Here is an 18,652-nt window from a genome sequence, read left to right on the forward strand (position 1 = left end):
GGGGGTGAGAGGTGTTGTCCATGATGGATTTAAGCTTAATCAACGTCCTCCTCTCACCCACAACCTCAATGGAGTCCAGGGGACAGCCTAGAACAGAGCTCGCTCTTCTGACCATCTTATTCAGTCTCCCCTTGTCCCAGTCAGTACTGCCCCCACCCCAGCTGACCACAGCGTAGATGATGGCCGAGGCCACCACAGAGTCATAGAAGGTCCGTAGAAGAGCCCTGCACACACCGAAGGACCTCAGTCTCCTCAGCAGGTGGAGGCGACTCTGGCCCTTTTTGTACAGGGCGTGGGTGTGATCAGTCCAGTCCAGTTTGTTGTTAAAGCGAACACCCAGTAATTTGTAGTTCTCCACTACCTCAATGCCCGATCCCTGGATGTTCACCGGAGTGAAGATGGGTGCTGTCCTCCCGAAGCTCACAATCAACTCCTTCGTCTTGCTGGTGTTCAGCTGAAGCTGGTTGAGCTCACACCAGCTGACAAAGTCCTTGATGACCAATCTATATTACAGATCGTTCCCCTACGAGACATTTCCAACAATGGCCGTGTCGTCGGAAAACCTCTGGATGTGGCAGTGAGCGGTGTCGTGGGTAAAGTCTGAAGTGAACAGGGTGAAAAGGAAAGGAGAGAGCACCGTGCCCTGGGGGACACCAGTGCTGCAGCGCACCACGTCGGACTCACAGCGATGTAACCTCACATACTGCGGCCGGTCGGTGAGGAAGTCCGTTGTCCATGCAGCCAGGCGCTGGTCCACACCCGCCTTCTCCATTTTTACCCGAAGCAGTGACAGCTGGATGGTGTTAAAAGCGCTGGAGAAATCGAAGAACATGATCCTCCCAGTGCTCCTGTTGTCCTCCAGGTGAAGCAGTGTTCTGTGCAGTCAATAAATCACTGCATCGTCCACCCCAACACCAGGCCGGTAAGCAAACTGCAGGGGGTCCAGCTGCGCTCCCACTAATGAACGCAGGTGACCCAGGATGATCCTCTCCATAGTCTTCATCAGGTGGGAAGTCAAGGCAATAGGCCTGAAGTGGTTAGGCTCCTTGGGGCGCGGCACCTTCGGTACAGGGACCACGCAGGAGGTCTTCCACAGTCCTGGGACCTTGTTCAGGCTCAGGTTGAACAGGTACCTGACCACACCACTCAGCTGGTCCACACAGTCCCTGAGCAGTCTCGGCCAGATGCCGTCTGGGCCCGGGGTCTTCTCTGCCTCGATCTTTCTGAGGTGACTCCTCACCTGAAGATCTGTAAAGGAGAGGGGGATGTCGGAAGACCGGGGTGATGGAATGGAGAGGGGGGTTGAGAGGGGGTTGGTGAGCTGGCGTGGGGGCTGGAGTGTCGAAGGTGGCAGAATGAGGTGCGGAGCGAGGTGAAGGGACGGGAGGGAGGCGGAATCAAATCTGTTGAAGAACAGATTGAGTTCATCCACCCGGTCCTTGTCCCCATAAGCTGGTTTCCGATCAGCCCCTTTACCATGGCCCGAGATGGACTGCAGACCCCTCCAATGTCAGTTATAAGTTCAACAAAAACCAAAAGAAAAAATGCCAAGTTTTCTCTGTTGCAGATGTTTTGGTGTGTTGATCACTAAAACAATGTTAAAATGAGGAGGCCTGAAAGCACTGCTTTTACAATTCAGGAATATACAAACGTTTTGTGTGCCAAATCTTCATTACAGCCTAGCAGAATCCTGATTAAAGGTACAAAAAGACAGGCAATGACTATGTGTGTCCGCTGGTTCTTCTCTGCAACACAGGAAGTTTGCATTAACAGGGACACTACAGTTGTGCCCATCGGCAAAAGGCAGCCCCCAACTACCACATGAGTAGCCGACAGGCCTGTTCTAAAACAGCTCACTGATGAGGACGTATTATTTTCAAGGAATGTTCTAGAAGTAATCGTTGTTAAAAAAATAAAAGAACACATGATGGTGGTACTTGGAGATCACTGTTTATATATACACACACAAATATATATATTGAGTCTAGGGAGACAAATATACCGCAAACTGTGGGTAGGTGTCAGGTGATGAACCACAGAAGAAATCACAGTTACCAAAGAAAGATGACAAGCCTCATTTTGAAACAGAGCTAAACATCAGGGATGAGAACGGCAAATGAAAAAAAACACTGAAAAGTAGCCGGGGTATGGGGGCCACATGCCCCACTTGCCGCAGGGGGCCAGGGGCCGCAGGCCCCCCCCAATGGGGGCGCAGTGGGCCGGGGGCCACTTGCCCCAATTGGGGGATGCAGGGGCCACAGGCCCCTATTGGGGGCCACAGGGCCCACAGGCCCTACTTGGGGGCCGCAGAGGGCCAGGGACAACACCCCAGAGGGGGCTCAGGGGGAAAAGCTCCCTGGAAACTCCTGCATTTTGGCAGTATAGCAACCCCAAAACCATTAATTTCATCACTCGATTTCAACAGTTTTGTTAAAAAAATATTCCTGCTTGGTGGGCTGCCAAGGTGAATATAATACAGTCAAGCCTCGGTTTTCGACCACAATCCGTTCCAGAAGGCGGTTCGAGAAGCGAATCGGTCGAATTCCGAATCTATCTTTCCCATTCCAAATAATGGAACATTTTTAATCCGTTCCAAGACTTTTTTAAGCATTTTTTCATTTGCGCATTTTTGTCCGATCGCGCAACTGCAGCGCACCGCCGAACGCGCAACAGTAGCGCGTTGCCGACCGCGTAACTGCACCGCGCTGGTTGCATTATTGTGACAGAGCCGTCACTGAAATTTAGAAAATATTTTTAAACTCCTGATGTACTTTCCAATATTCAAGTGGACCTAAGTGCGCAGGGAGCTTAATATATTCCGATCGCGCAACCGCAGCGCGCCGGGCGCTCACTGTCGCATTGCTTTAAAAGCGTCTTTGTGTTCCGAGTTGTAAAATGACGCTGCTCTCGAGCCATGCCCATCTGAAGCAGTTCGTGATCCCGTTTGACTTGTCTATTTCCCTGGCACGATCCTCGTCTTTTTTCTCTAAAACCTTCGGCATGCTGGCTAAAACCTTTGCTAATCAGGCAAATGAGTAGGCAAATGATGTGACGAAAGTAGCGCCAAAATGCTGCCGAAAATAATTCAGTTGTTGTCGCAATACTGCTGCCAGCCCCCCCATATACTATAACTACGCAGATCCGATGATCCCTAAGACTTGAGATGAGACAAAATTGGAAAGACTTTTTTGTTGACAGTGTCTGTGAGTTACTTCAACAAAAAAAGTTCACAAAAAGTACACATAGCTAATGTTGACCACAAAATGGCATGTGAGCTAGCCAGGAGTCCTGGAATCTTCTGATCTGTAGACAGATGCGTTATCCATTGCTCCACTCGCCCCACGGGAATATGTGGCTTGTAAACTTGTGTGTAACACTTTTGTAAAAATGAAAAAAAAAAAAAATTGGTGACATTATTTGAATACGCCATGATGCTTTATCCATTGCGCCACTCGCCCAACAAGTTACGGCTATTGACCGTAAACTTGTGTGGAAAATCGTCATTGTCCAAAAGATGGCAGTTTAGCAAGAGTGACCAAGGTACAAATTCCACAAAGCAATTTGATTATGCCATGACCAAGATGTTAACTGGGGTTGCTGCGGCCACAACGCAGAGTACTAACCACTATACGATCGTGGCCAATATGCACAACTGATTTAATGGTCCTGCATACAATCGTGTAGTGTTTAATTCCGTTGTGTTCGATTCGAATCTGGGTTATGGCATAATCAAATTACCGTTTTTTTCCATGTATAATGCGCAAAATTTAACTAATTTATTCCTAAAATCTGGGGTGCGCATTATACATGGGTACAATTTTTTTAATTTTTTTTTTTTTATTTTTTTTTTGTGAAGAAAATCATGGTACAACAATTTTTGAAGAAAATCTTGTCACGGATGGTTCTTTACAACGTCACTTTCCTCTCTTTCATTTTAACCTAACTGATCGCGGTGGTGCCTTTCTGGGCAGTCGGAGAAATCAACGCCAACAAAAAAAATACATCCAGCCTAGTTAAGAAATCACCAGAAAGATCACCATGACAATTGTGAATATAAATAAATAATTATTATATATATTATATATTATTATTATAATAATAAATAATTGTGATAAATAACTGGAACATCACTCAAATATTGGTGATCCAGTTGAGAGTCTCACATATTTCTTCGCTATTGAGTTTGCTACTGCATGTGCAGTGATACTGACCGGCAGAATAACATCCGGTTGTTCCCAAAGATGATCTTTTTTCTGAAATAATTTTATGTTTACGGACTTAAGTAACCCGGCCGGGTCATACCAAAGACTATAAAAATGGGACCCATTGCCTCCCTGCTTGGCACTCAGCATTAAGGGTTGGAATTGGGGGGTTAGATCACCAAATGATTCCCGAGCGCAGCGCCGCTGCTGCTCACTGCTCCCCTCTCCCCCAGGGGATGGATCAAAATCACACGGGGATGGGTCAAATGCAGAGGACAAATTTCACCACACCCAGACGCGTGTGTGACGATCATTGGGACTTTAAAAAAAAAAAAAAAACGTTGGAAACTTTGGAATCCAAAGTGCTTCCAAACGAATGACTTGAAGCCCAAAGGGGAGCGAATTTCATCGTCTTCTTGGACACTAGCCATAGCACCAGCCCAGGAGCCGCGTAGTTGTCGGCTCCCCTTTCACGTGCCTGCTCTGCTCACAACACAGCACGCCGCGTACTGCTCCCGGAAAGAGGAAGCAAGCAACAATGAACTGGATTTCAAAATAAAGTCGCGTCTAATGTCCGAGGTCAAACACGGCGATATAAATCGATGTTTACGTTTAGCATCGATGCCAATAAATCGTAGAGCATTATATCGATTAATCGATGTGTATCGATGAATCGTTACACCCCTAGTTGATATCATTACATCGTAAGATGGCGCCGCGGATGGCCACCTCGGTGACTCGCTCTATATTTGTTATTTTACATCTTTTTAACCTCACTTTGTATCATACTTCCGGTTTGCCACGTAGAGCGCCGCAGCGTCACTTGAGAGAGGATCTACATTCCTACATTTCTATATGCTTTTCTAATTTTTCCTCGCTTTTTACGTTTTTTACTCCAGTTTTGGGAGTTTACTATTGTTGAAAGTCACGGACCGTCAATTCCTGCCATTTCAACCACGTCACTGTTTGGCTCTCAGCGGAGGCTTCGTGGCTGTTTGTCTACCGTCGATCATCGGACACGTAAGTATGGCTGCGGATCAAGAGGTTTGTACGGCTTTGTGCACCAACTGCACCCTTCTCTTAGAGAGGTTGTCCCTGCTAGAGGGACATGTCCGCCAGCTTGAGGAGAATAGTGTGATAACAGTAGATTTTGGCGGACACAGATGCGGACTGTAGTCAGCCCGCTAGCCCAGTTAGCATTAGACTTAGACTTAGACTTAGACAAACTTTATTGTCATTTTGTCAACACTGGGTGTACACAAAACGAAATTACGTTGCGTACGGCTTTCAACAATGTAGTGGTATTGCGGCTGGTTAAAAAGTGACATTCTATATAAAAATATGAAATAAGATAAGTATAGAGTACAAAGTGCAGCAGTGATAAAGTATGTAAACAGTGCAGGAGACAAAAACCGTATTTACAAGTGTGCAGAGGAATGCTACGTTTGAATGTTCAACAGTCTGACGACAGCAGGGAAAAAACTATTGCAGAACCTGGTGGACCTGCAGCGGATGCTGCGAAACCTCTTCCCAGACGGCAGCAGGGAGAACAGTCCATGGTGAGGGTGTGATGGGTCACTGATAATACGGGCTCGGGACACGCAGCGCTGGGATGACAAGTCCTGAATGGAGGGAAGAGGAGCCCCGATGATCCTCTCTGCTGTCCTCACCACTCTCCTCAGGTTCTTCCAATCGGAGGCGCTGCAACCTCCACACCACACCGAGAGACAGCTTGTCAGAATGCTCTCTATGGTGCTTCGGTAGAACGTCCTCATGATGGGTGGGGGCAGGTGGGCTCTCCTCATCCTCCGCAGGAAGTACAAGCGCTTCTGTGCCCTCTTGACTAGTGTTGTGGTGTTCACAGTCCAGGTGAGGTCGTCTGTGATGTGGACCCCCAGGAATTTAGTGCTGCTGACCACCTCCACAGCTGAGCTGTTGATGATCAGTGGAGCGTGGTGAGGCTGGTTCTTCCTGAAGTCGACGATGATCTCCTTCGTCTTCTCCACATTCAGGATCAGGCTATTTTCTCTGCACCAGCCCACCAACTGCTCCACCTCCTCTCTGTAGTCCAGGTCGTTGATGTCCCTGATGAGGCCCACCACCGTTGTGTCGTCTGCAAACTTCACGATGTGATTGGTGGTGAACCTGGGGGCGCAGTCGTGTGTCATCAGGGTGAACAGCAGGGGGCTCAGGACGCAGCCCTGAGGGGAGCTGTGCTGAGGGTGATGACATCTGAGGTGTTCTGTCCGACCCGGACTGACTGAGGTCTGTTGGTGAGGAAGTCTAGCAGCCAGTTTCGAAGGGGGGTGCTGAAGCCCAGGTGTTCCAGTTTTTCCACCAGATGCTGTGGAATGATGGTGTTAAACGCTGAGCTGAAGTCCAGGAACAGCAACCGCACGTGGGTGTTCCTCTCCTCCAGGTGAGCCAGGCTCAGGTGAAGAACGGAGGAGATGGCATCCTCAGTAGAGCGGTTCTGGAACGGGTCGAATGTTGGGGGGAGTCCGGAGACGATGTGTTCTTTAAGCAGCCTTTCGAAGCACTTCATCATGATGGGAGTCAGTGCCACAGGTCTGTAGTCATTCAATGAGGTGATTTGAGGTTTCTTCGGCACCGGAATGATGGAGGCAGCCTTGAAGCATACTGGCACTGTGGCTTGGCCCAGCGAGATGTTAAAAATGTCTGTGATGACACCAGCCAGCTGACCTGCACATTCCTTGAACACCCGCCCAGGTATGTTGTCGGGGCCTGGGGCCTTACGTGGGTTGACTCTTCTCAGAGTCTTCCACACGTTGGCTGAGTCAAGGCAGAGTGCCTCCTCTTCCTGGTGGGGAACAGTTTTAACTGCAGGAGTGCTGTTTAGTGCCTCAAATCGCCCAAAGAAGTTATTTAGACCATTTAGGAAGTCAGCATCAACCTCACCCAACGGGGGGGAGGGTAAGTTGTAGTCCGTGATCGCCCGTATGCCTTGCCACATACTCCTGGTGTTATTGGCGTCGTGGAAAAAATCCTGAATTTTTCGACTGTGGCTTCGCTTCGCTAACCTGATGGCACGGTTCAAGTTGGCTCTCGCTGTCCTCAGTGCCTCCTTGTCGCCAGACTTGAAGGCTGAGTTCCGTGCTCGTAGCGTATGACGTACCTCCTCAGTCATCCAGGGTCGTTGGTTGGCTCGGGTGATGATGTTCTTAGTGGTGCTGACGTCCTCGGTGCATTTGTTGATGTAGGCTGACACAGTCATGGCGTACTCATCAATGTCGATCTGATTGTCATATGTTGCTGCTGATTTGAACATGTCCCAGTCAGAGCACTCAAAGCAGTCCTGGAGTGCCTCCATGGCCCCCTCAGACCACACCCTCACCTGCTTCACTGTGGGTTTTGCTCTGATCAGCAGGGGCCTGTATGCAGGGATTAGCATAACAGATAGGTGGTCTGAAGAGCCGAGGTGGGGGCGGGGGGCTGCTCTGAATGCATCCTTTATATTGGTGTAAACCAAGTCCAGAGTGTTCTCTCCCCGAGTTGGAAAATCCACGTGTTGGTAAAAATGAGGGAGAATAGTCTTCATGTTAGCCTGGTTGAAGTCCCCAGCAATGATGAAAACACCCTCTGTGTGCGTGGATTGCCGCTCACCGATTGTCCGATAGAGAACACTCATGGCCTCTTTAGTATTAGCGCTAGGAGGCACATACACAGCCGTGATGCTAACAACAGTAAACTCCCTGGGCAGGTAGAAGGGTCTGCAGTTAACAGTCAAAAGCTCGATGTCCGAAGAGCAGAAGCTGGCGACAGATCTAGCATTTTTGCACCAGTTGTTGTTGATGTAGACACACAGCCCACCTCCTCGGGATTTACCGCTTAGTTCGCTGTTTCTGTCGGCGCGGAATGTAGCGAGCCCCTCCAGGCTAACGGCGTTGGACGGTATTGATGAGTTCAGCCATGTCTCCGTCAGGATGAGAGCGCAGCAGTTTTTAACCTCCCTCTTTGAAGAGAGTTCCAGTTGTAGATGGTCCATTTTATTATCCAGTGAGCGGACGTTGGAGAGGAAGATGGATGGAAGCGGCGGTTTGTAGGGGTTAGCTTTAAGCTTAGCCGTTAGCCCACCTCGACAGCCGCGCTTCCGCCGCCGGTCACACCGCCTACGCTTACTCCTCCTCCGGCGTGTGCTGCCCGGCGAGCCCGCTGCATTGTGAGCTTCTGGGGCTAGTGCCCGAAGCACTCCGAGGCTACGTAAACAGACTAGGGTAGTTGTGGCTACGAGTCCGAAAACACTTGATGACCGTACCTCCAGCAGGCGCTGGCGATCATATACTAACCTACTGGATGGATAAACTAAACTTTGTGTTGTTTGTAGTGTCCTAGGCGACATATTTTGTGAAAATGCTCGTCGGTTGTCGAGAGCCGTTGCAGCCGCAGCCAACTGGGGCGCCGCCATCTTGAATCTTGAATTAGCCCCAAGCGGCTTGCTAACCGCGATGAGCCAGTTAAGACGCATAGCCGTCCCAAGCCATCTCGGCCTACTGGCTCTCGCATCTTGGTCATAGGTGACTCCATCACACGAAAAACACCACACTTAAAAATCCAGCCACGGTAATGTGTATCCCTGGAGGCAGAGCACCCGACATAGAAGCTAATCTAAGGGCGCTAGCTCGCAATAGGTCTAGTCAACAGCGTAGGTCCAACAACACTAGCCACTCGGATATAGTGATACACGGTGGCTCCAATGATATATTTCAAGCATATATCGGCTCTATTGATAATCTTACAAATGAATTTAATGCGACATTGTTAAATGCCATCGACTCGGTAGTGCCACTACGTCTGAAAACTCGCCGTAGAAAGCCTACTACACGGTTCACAGGTGAAACACGGACGCTTAAGCAATTATGTAAAAAGCATGAACGAAAATGGCGTTGAACCAAACTTGAGGTTTTCCATCAGGCATGGCGCGATAGCCTCCTGAAATACAAAGATGCGCTTATTTTAGCAAAAACTAATTATTTCTCGCAAATTATTAATCTCAATAAAAACAATCCTAAATACTTATTTGATACAGTGGCAAAGCTGACGTGGTGCCATCCGACCTCCGATAGCTCCTTCCACTCAGCCGACGGGTTCATGAAATTTTTCGCTTGAAAGATTGAATCCATTAGGGATGAGATCAAGATGACAGTTCCAATCGCTCAGTCGAGACCGCCCATTACCGGCGCTGACGAACATGCAATAACCCTATCAAATTTTAAAAGTGTGTCCGTTGAAAGGCTCACGCAATTGGTTAGTGCGGCTAAGCAAACGACATGTTCACTCGACCCGCTCCCAGCCAAACTATTTAAAGAATTACTTCAAATTTTAGGACCGTCCGTCTTAAATATAATTAATCTGTCTGTCTCCTCTGGACAGCCTTTAAAACCGCTATCATTAAACCGCTACTTAAGCGACCAAATCTCGACCCGGACTGTCTCAGTAATTATAGGCCGGTTTCAAATCTCCCATTCGTAGCAAAACAACGAGTAGTCCATGGTAATGCGACCTCTGAGCTCTATAACGTCACTTGTGGTGTCCCGCAGGGATCGGTACTCGGACCAATTCTATTTAATATGTATATGATTCCGCTTGGGGACATAATACGTAAATATAACATTAGTTTTCAATGTTAGGCGGATGACACTCAATTATATATGCCGTTATCGATGACAAATCCGCAGGACTGTTGTAATCTTGAGGCGTGCCTTGCGGAGATCAAGCAATGGATGTCTCTCAATTTCCTTCGTCTTATCCCAGATAAAACTGAGATGTTGATAATTGGTCCAGCTTGTTATCACCACTTATTTAAGGAAACCACTATAACTATGGATAACTGTACTATCACTCAGAGCGATACTGTAACTAATCTCGGGGTAACATTTGACCAAACGCTCTCCTTTCAAAAGCACAATAAGAACATAACTAAAATTGCGCTTTTTTACCTCCGTAATATTCGTAAGATTCGTCCGATTCTCTCGTGATGCGGAAACTATTATACATGCGTTTATTATGTCGCGCCTGGACTACTGTAACGCATTATCAAAGTCAAAGTCAAAGTCTGCTTTATTGTCAATTTCTTCACATGTCAAGACATACAAAGACATTGAAACTGCGTTTCCTACTATCCCACGGTGGAGACAAGACATATTACACCCAATTGGTCCACAGACAAACAAAACATTCAAGTAAACAATACACAAAGTAAAAATAAGAAGGCACATAGTATATAAATGTATTATTTATTTATATAAAGGCCGGTCCACGAAAATATTTCTGACACGTAACCGGTCCGTGGCGCAAAAAAGGTTGGGGACCAGTGATTTAGTAGAAGGTGGCTACAGATAAAAGTTTGAGTTCATTTTGAAAAACTAACAGGTCACTTAAGATGCACGCACAACCAATGCAGCTCTCTAATAACTCTGCTGCAAACATAGGTTAACGCACTTGGGTTGAAAACCGAACCCCAGTCTTTCACGCGACAAGCAGAGATACTATCCACGATACTAACAAGGAACATGCCCTGTGTTGGGGCAAGATGGACTGCTTGGCGGGAGAAAGGAAAGGGAGGAAGCAGAAAGGGGAACGCTCACAGAACACATGCGCTTATAACTATTATGTGGATTTTAACCATCTGTAAACGTTATTAAAACAGTACTGAAATGGGGCAATCTGCTGGTCTTTTTCGTATATGCCTGCCTTCAAGTTTAGAGGGCACTACCTTTAGGGGGCATAAGAGGTTAGGGTTAAAGGTGAGGGGGTTACCGTTAGCGAGTTAGCAGGTTAGGGGTTAATTATTAGGGTTTGGTTATTGTTCTGGTTTTAGAGTTAGCGTTAGGGCTTGAAGTTAGGGAATTAGGAGCCTTAGGCCAACCAGATTCCATTTATTCCATTAATCACTGACATTCAGTCTTCAGGTCCATGGGCTACCAATCGGAATGTAACGGGGTCAGCTGGTCGACTATGGAGCTCATCGGTGCAGGGGAATGATTCTCGCTTAGGGTGCATCATTACCTGGGTTTAACTCCCGGACGATCTCTTCTTGGAAACACTGTTGTCTATCATTATGTGGAGCGTTTGACAGGCCAACGTTACACGGAATGTAACATGGTCTGCAAGCTTCCGTCATGGCTCGTTGGTCTAGGGGTATGATTCTTGCTTTGGGTGTCGGAGGTCCTGGGTTCAACTCCCAGACAAGCCCTTCTTTAAAACGTTGCTGTTGATCAACTAGCCCAATTTAATTTTGGGCGCTAGCCCGAATCCATACACGGTGGATGGCGGCAGTGATATTTGAGAAGTGAAATGAAGTTTATTGGATTTGCAGACAGTGTGCAATCATTATTTCATCAAAAGTAGGCAGGTACATAAATTTGGGCACCCCAAGAGAAAAAATGACAATATTTCAATATCAATATTTAGTAGATCCTCCTTTTGCAGAAATAACAGCCTCTCGACCAGTGGTTCTTAACCTGGGTTCGGTCGAACCCTAGGGGTTCGGTGAGTCGGTTTCAGGGGTTCGGCAGAGCCTCCACTCCGGAGGTCCAAACACACCTGATTAATAAATTCGCATATCTGAACTGGTCTCGCAAAGGCAACAGCAGAAGTCACACTGATTTGCTGGTATGTCATTTGTTGTGAATTCATGCATTGTGTTGGTTCTATTCTTTGAACAAGGTGATGTTTATGCACGGCTCATTTTGTGCACCAGTAAAAACATCTCTGTCTTCAATTTGAAAAAATAAATATATATTCACAAAAGAGGGGTTCGGTGAATGGGCATATGAAACTGGTGGGGTTCAGTGCCTCCAACAAGGTTAAGAATCACTGCTCTAGACACTTCCTATAGCTTCCAATGAGTGTGGATTCTGGTTGAAGGTATATTTCACCATTCTTCTTGACAAATCTGAAAGTCCCATAAACTTCATTTCACTTCTCAAATATCATTGTGTCTGTCCGCTATATGATATATTTTACTGATATTGCCTCTGAACAGGCGAGCAAGTGCTCCTCCGGCCGTCATGACTACATTCTACCGTGGCACCATTGAGAGCATCCTCTCCAGTTGTATCGCTGTTTGGGGTGGTAGCTGCACTGAATACAACATGAAGGCCCTGCAGCGCATAGTGAACACAGCTGGTAAGATTATTGGTGCTTCACTCCCCTCCCTGAAGGACATTTACACCTCCCATCTCACCCGCAAGGCGACCGCGATCGTGAGTGATGTGAGTCACCCCGCTCACTCTTTGTTTGATCTTCTGCCCTCTGGGAAGAGGTACAGGAGCCTGCGCTTCCGCACCACCAGACTCACCAACAGCTTCATACTCCAGGCTGTTATGATCCTGAACTCTCTCCCCCCTTCTGCGTAGCGTCCTGTACTTTTGCGGTATATTCTGACTGTCTGCTGTATGCACACTTGCTCCATTTTTGCTCCTCTTATTTATTATGTTATTTATTTATTTATTATTTATTCATCACTCTTATTTATTCATTGTTTGTGCCTTCTTGTTTTTATTTTTCGTGTTGTTTACTTGTATGTATATTGTGTACTATGTCTTGTCACCGTGGGATAGTGGGAACGTAATTTCGATTTCTTTGTGTGTCTTGGAATGTGAAGAAATTGACAATAAAGCAGACTTTGACTTTGACTTTTGACTTTGATAAAGGAAAATCTTGAAATAGATTTTGCATACAAATGATACTTTTGCATATGACCGTATATGTAACTCGGAGAACATGTGATTGATTACTTTATCAAATACTATTTGACTAAATATTTGAGGTCCCACTGAAACTTAAAACTCGGATCACGGGATTCAGAGTCCAGAGTGCTAATCATAACACCATGGAATAGACACACACACGCACGCGCACACACGCGCACACACCACGCGCGCACACGCACACGCACACACACACGCATCCTTGTTAACCTCCCTCTGCAGGACCCAAAGTACTTTACTGAGTTGTGGGGTCCACCCTTTCTAGTGGTCCAAGAACTATGAAAAAAAATCAGGCAAGTCTCAAAAAAAATCTTGTTACTAAAAATCACTTTCAATAAACACAATTCAAAACTTTATTTTACATGTCAGTTTTTCAGTCACATGTGGGGCCTGTTTCTAACCTTCAGGCTTTGCGGGGTCCACCTTTACACACATGAGATTTTTAGTCAGTTATGGGGCTCGCTTTTAATATTTCAACCTTAAGAGGTCCACCTATACACACATGACAAATAGTGAACAAATGGTGAAACAGGACCAGCCATGTGTTTCTACCTCTGTTAAGGGAAGCTCTTTCACTCATATTTTCTCCTCATGGTGGTTATTCTATTTTTGACAAAGTACTTAACAGCTTTCCAGTCTCTGTTACTCAGTGCTTGTGGTTCTGCAGCAATGCATCTCTCGCAGTCAAACTTACCAGGAACCTGATTTGTCAATATATACTTCCTTAAATGTTTATTTACTGCAGCACATTCCTCTGGGGTCCAGCTTCTTTTCACAACTTTTTCTTTACCTAAGGGCATAAGAAGAGCACTTTTTAGTTGACAACTTAATTAGAACAAGACTGCATAAAGAATACATTCACTTTATGTACAATAGTCCGACAAAATAATTTAAATGAGATATTTTAAAAAGTCAACTATCTTTGTCAACGGTGATGAGCCCACAATAGACATAAGTAAATCAGTTATTATCTGGGATATTAATCCGGTCATTTAAGTTGCTCGGTGGTCTTCAGTGTCAGCTGTTTTCATATTAACAAAATTAAAAATAGATGCACAAAAGGGCAATATTAGAATGGCCCCAGTTTTGGAGGTGGGGGAAAGAGGTCTCTCATTTTCTTGACTACTTTTAAGCAGTTTTGCATTTGACCAGAGTGTCACTGCTGGTAGATGAAGCAATTCCTGGCCCCTACAGAGGTTGCACAGGCAGCACATTGGGATGCACCATTTCTCTGACAAAACCATTAAGAACAGATACAAGTTGTTGCAAAATCAGGGAAAATAAAAATCTGAAAAAAACTTTTTTCAGACAGTGTTTTACATGTATGGGGAATTTGCTTTGATAACGTGCTACACATAGACAAACAAAGATGATATAAATAAATTTGGATGGGTTAATTTTCATTTTATCACAAAATTCAACTATGATTGAAAAATCTAAACTTTAGACCTTACATGTCTAAGAAAAAAAGTCGTGGTGTTTAATATATTGGGGTCATCTAAATCTTAGTAAGCAGCATATGTGAGGATAATTAGATACTGATACAGTTGTAACAATTGGACAATTTAAAAGCAACCGTGATAAAGTTATATTGAAAAGGATTACTCCAAACTCACCTCACTTTTTGGCAGACTTTTCATTACTTGGGCCACGAGATGTGAAGGTACAAGAGGTCACTTCTATGACTTCTGGCATCAGCCCATCTGAAATGATGATTTTTAAGTACAGAAAAAAATATGTTAAACTTATCTTATTAGGACAGCAAACACACGGATCAAGGGTACAGTTTCTAACAGCAAACTAAAGAGAAAAAAAAACTATCTACACTTGTGCTCATAAGGAGTTATTTATTACAATAATGTCCTGTAGAACCAATCTTGTTGGAACCAAATTTGGATTTTGGTAAATACTAGACAGGAGCAGATATGAATGTAATGGACTATTTAAAAGTGGTGGAATTAAAAAAAATAAATAAAATCAATATTGAAAACGAGTACTGACCTTAAACTGCAGTTTTACAAACTCACCTTTCTTTTTGGCCATTTTCTTCCACTGAGACTTGAACTCAGGTCGCTGGGGTGAGAGTCCTAACCCTAACCCTAGCTCTAACCCTATTCCTAGCTCTAACCCTAACTGTAACCCTAACCCTAACTCTTACCCTAATCCTAACCCTAGCTCTAACCCTAGCTCTTACCCTATTCCTAACCCTAACCCTAGCTCTAACCCTAACTGTAACCCTAACTCTTACCCTAATCCTAACCGTAACCCTAGCTCTTACCCTATTCCCTAACCCTAACCCTAGCTCTAACCTTAAACCTAACCCTAACCCTAATCCTAGCTCTTACCCCTCACCTTTCTTTTTGGCCATTTTTTTCCACTGAGACTTGAACTCAGGTCGCTGGGGTGAGAGTCCTAACCCTAGCCCTAGCTCTAACCTTAACCCTAGCTCTAACCTTAACCCTACCTCTTACCCTACTCCTAACCCTAGCTCTAACCCTATTCCTACCTCAACCCTACCTCTTACCCTATTCCTAACCCTAGCCCTAGCTCTAATCCAACCCTAGCTCTTACCCTATTCCTAACCCTAACCCTAATCCTTACCCCTCACCTTTCTTTTTGGCCATTTTTTTCCATTGAGACTTGAACTCAGGTCGCTGGGGTGAGAGTCCTAACCCTAGCCCTAGCTCTAACCTTAACCCTACCTCTTACCCTAACCCTAGCCCTAGCCTTAACCCTACCTCTTACCCTAACCCTAGCCCTAGCTCTAACCCTAACCCTACCTCTTACCCTATTCCTAACCCTAACCCTAACCACCCTAACTCTAGCATATGGTATATGGTTTTATGGGGGAGCACACGAGCAACTCTGTTGCAAATTTTTCAAGGATAAGATATTTTTGGTCCCACTGGGATTTGAACTCAGGTCGCTGGGGTGAGCGTACAGAGCACTAACCACTACACTACAGAACCGACGCAATTACTTCATGGATGTTACCTATATGGTTTTATGGAGCAGCTCACAAGCAAATAGCATAGATAGGAATAGGTAAAATGTCAAATAGTTCAGGTTCCACTGGACTTGAACTCAGTCACTGGGTGAGAGACCAGAGCATTAACCCACTACACTATGGAACGCACACCAATATTCCATGGAAGTTACGTATATGGTTTTATGGAGCAGCTCACAAGCCAGATATAGGAATAGTATAAATAGGAATAGGTAAATGCCAAAATAGTTGAGGTTCCACTGAGACTTGAACGCAGGGCGCTGGGGTGAGAGTCTAGAGTACTAACCACTACAGTATGGAACCCACACTACTAATCCATGGAAGTTACCTATATGGTTTTATAGAGCAGCTCACAAGCAAATAGCATACATGGGAATAGGTAAATGCCAAAATAGTTGAGGTTCCACTGAGACTTGAACTCAAGTCGCTGGGGTGAGAGTCCACAGCACAAACCACTACAGTATGGAACCCACGGCATTACGTCATGGAAGTTACGTATATGGCTTTATGGACCAGCTCACAAGCAAATAGTATATATACATAGGAATAGGTAAATGCCAAAATAGTTGATGTTCCACTGAGACTTGAATTCCGGTCACTGGGGTGGGAATCTCTAAAACCACTCCAAGATCTAAAGTAAGTTCCACCAGTTGACATTGGTAACTCGGAGAACATGTGATTACTTTATCAAATACTATATGGCTCCTGTTTGCCGAGGTGTCCCTGGCACACTTTGCAAAGCAGACAACACTGACAAATAGATTTAGAAAATGTTGTTTTCCACCCAGTCTCAAACAGGGGGTCTTTCGCGTCTTAGAAGAACAGGATGACCAATACGCTATGGAAACTGCTGTGACGTCCAAAGCATTTTGAGAAGCCCTGGCAAAAGTTCACCAAAAGGGAGTGAGGAAGAAAGCAGGCACTTATGTAACTTTTTGATTTGCTTTTTCAAAACTGTGCCAGCAAAAGCAATTTTTCCATACAAAGAAATAAACCGCGTCGGGGAATTGAAGCCCGATTTGCCGAGCCCAGGCTGAGTCGTTTCGCTAAAGGGTACCTGATTTGAGACTGGGTGAAAAACCAGGTTTCGCACTTTTCTTTAACTTTTGCCAAGCTCTTCAAAAGGCTATGTGTGTCAGCGGCGGTTTCCATGGTGTAGTGGTTATCACATTCCCTCACACGCTGGAAGGTCCCTGGTTGGAAACAAGTCTTATGATCCTTTGATTTTAGGACTACCGCGTCGGGGAATTGAAAATGTGGGAGTAACAGATATTAGGTTTGTTTAATGGCAGTCAGTGCACTTCAGCAGATGAAACAACAACGTCAACTTCAATCAGAAGGCTATATTACTGACCAAAAGCAGGAACTAGGAAGGGAATGGAGGGAAGGATAAGGTCTGTTCTGTTATCACCTGAATGTCCTGTTATTTACTGAATGTACAGAGCCCCCCCGAGCACCGGCTGGAGGTCCACTGGAAAGCTCCATGATCCGTTGAAAATGCTTAGCCGCGGCCCTGGAAGCCTCGGCCGGCTAAAAAAGTTAGGCGCAGAGCCCCCCCGAGCACCGGCTGGAGGTCCACTGGAAGCTCCATGATCCGTTGAAAATGCTTAGCCGCGGCCCTGGAAGCCTCGGCCGGCTAAAAAAGTTAGGCGCAGAGCCCCCCCGAGCACCGGCTGGAGGTCCACTGGAAGCTCCATGATCCGTTGAAAATGCTTAGCCGGGTCCCTGGAAGCCTCGGCCGGCTGAAAAAGTTAGGCGGATAGCCTCTAGGAGAACCAGCTGGAGGTCCGCTAAAAGCTCCATGATCTGGTAAAAATGCTTAGCCGGGTCCCTGGAAGCCTAAGCCGGCGTAAAAAGTTAGGCGGATAGCCTCCTGGAGCACCGGCTGGAGGTCCGCTAAAAGCTCCATGATCCGGTAAAAATGCTTAGCCGGGTCCCTGGAAGCCTAAGCCGGCCAAAAAAGTTAGGCGGATAGCCTCCTGGAGCACCGGCTGGAGGTCCGCTAAAAGCTCCATGATCCGTTAAAAAATGCTTAGCCGGGTCCCTGGAAGCCTAAGCCGGCGTAAAAAGTTAGGCGGATAGCCTCTAGGAGAACCGGCTGGAGGTCCGCTAAAAGCTCCATGATCCGGTAAAAATGCTTAGCCGGGTCCCTGGAAGCCTCGGCCGGCTAAAAAAGTTAGGCGGATAGCCTCTAGGAGAACCGGCTGGAGGTCCGCTAAAAGCTCCATGATCTGGTAAAAATGCTTAGCCGGGTCCCTGGAAGCCTAAGCCGGCGTAAAAAGTTAGGCGGATAGCCTCCTGGAGCACCGGCTGGAGGTCTGCTAAAAGCTCCATGATCCGGTAAAAATGCTTAGCCGGGTCCCTGGAAGCCTCGGCCGGCCAAAAAAGTTAGGCGGATCGCCTCCTCTAGCTCCGGCTGGAGGTCCGCTAAAAGCTCCATGATCCGGTAAAAATGCTTGCCGGGTCCCTGGAAGCCTCGGCCGGCGTAAAAAGTTAGGCGGATAGCCTCCATGAGCACCGGCTGGAGGTCCGCTAAAAAGCTCCATGATCCGGTAAAAATGCTTAGCCCGGGGTCCCTGGAAGCCTCGGCCGGCTAAAAAAGTTAGGCGGATAGCCTCTAGGAGAACCGGCTGGAGGTCCGCTAAAAGCTCCATGATCCGGTAAAAATGCTTAGCCGGGTCCCTGGAAGCCTAAGCCGGCGTAAAAAGTTA

At 46.3% G+C, this 18,652-nt stretch overlaps 1 long non-coding RNA gene across 1 annotated transcript; it reads right to left on the reverse strand.

Moving 5' to 3' along the window:
* Window positions 1–13,246: 13,246 nt before the first annotated feature.
* LOC119119063 lies at window positions 13,247–14,663 on the reverse strand. The gene is made up of 2 exons (XR_005097080.1): window positions 14,551–14,663; window positions 13,247–13,724 (listed from the first exon to the last, which is right to left on the reverse strand). It is a non-coding gene; the product is annotated as an uncharacterized LOC119119063 (long non-coding RNA).
* Between the last annotated feature and the right edge of the window lie 3,989 nt (window positions 14,664–18,652).

Source organism: Syngnathus acus, unplaced genomic scaffold (assembly GCF_901709675.1).
Source record: "Syngnathus acus unplaced genomic scaffold, fSynAcu1.2, whole genome shotgun sequence".
Classification (NCBI taxonomy): Eukaryota; Metazoa; Chordata; class Actinopteri; order Syngnathiformes; family Syngnathidae; genus Syngnathus; species Syngnathus acus.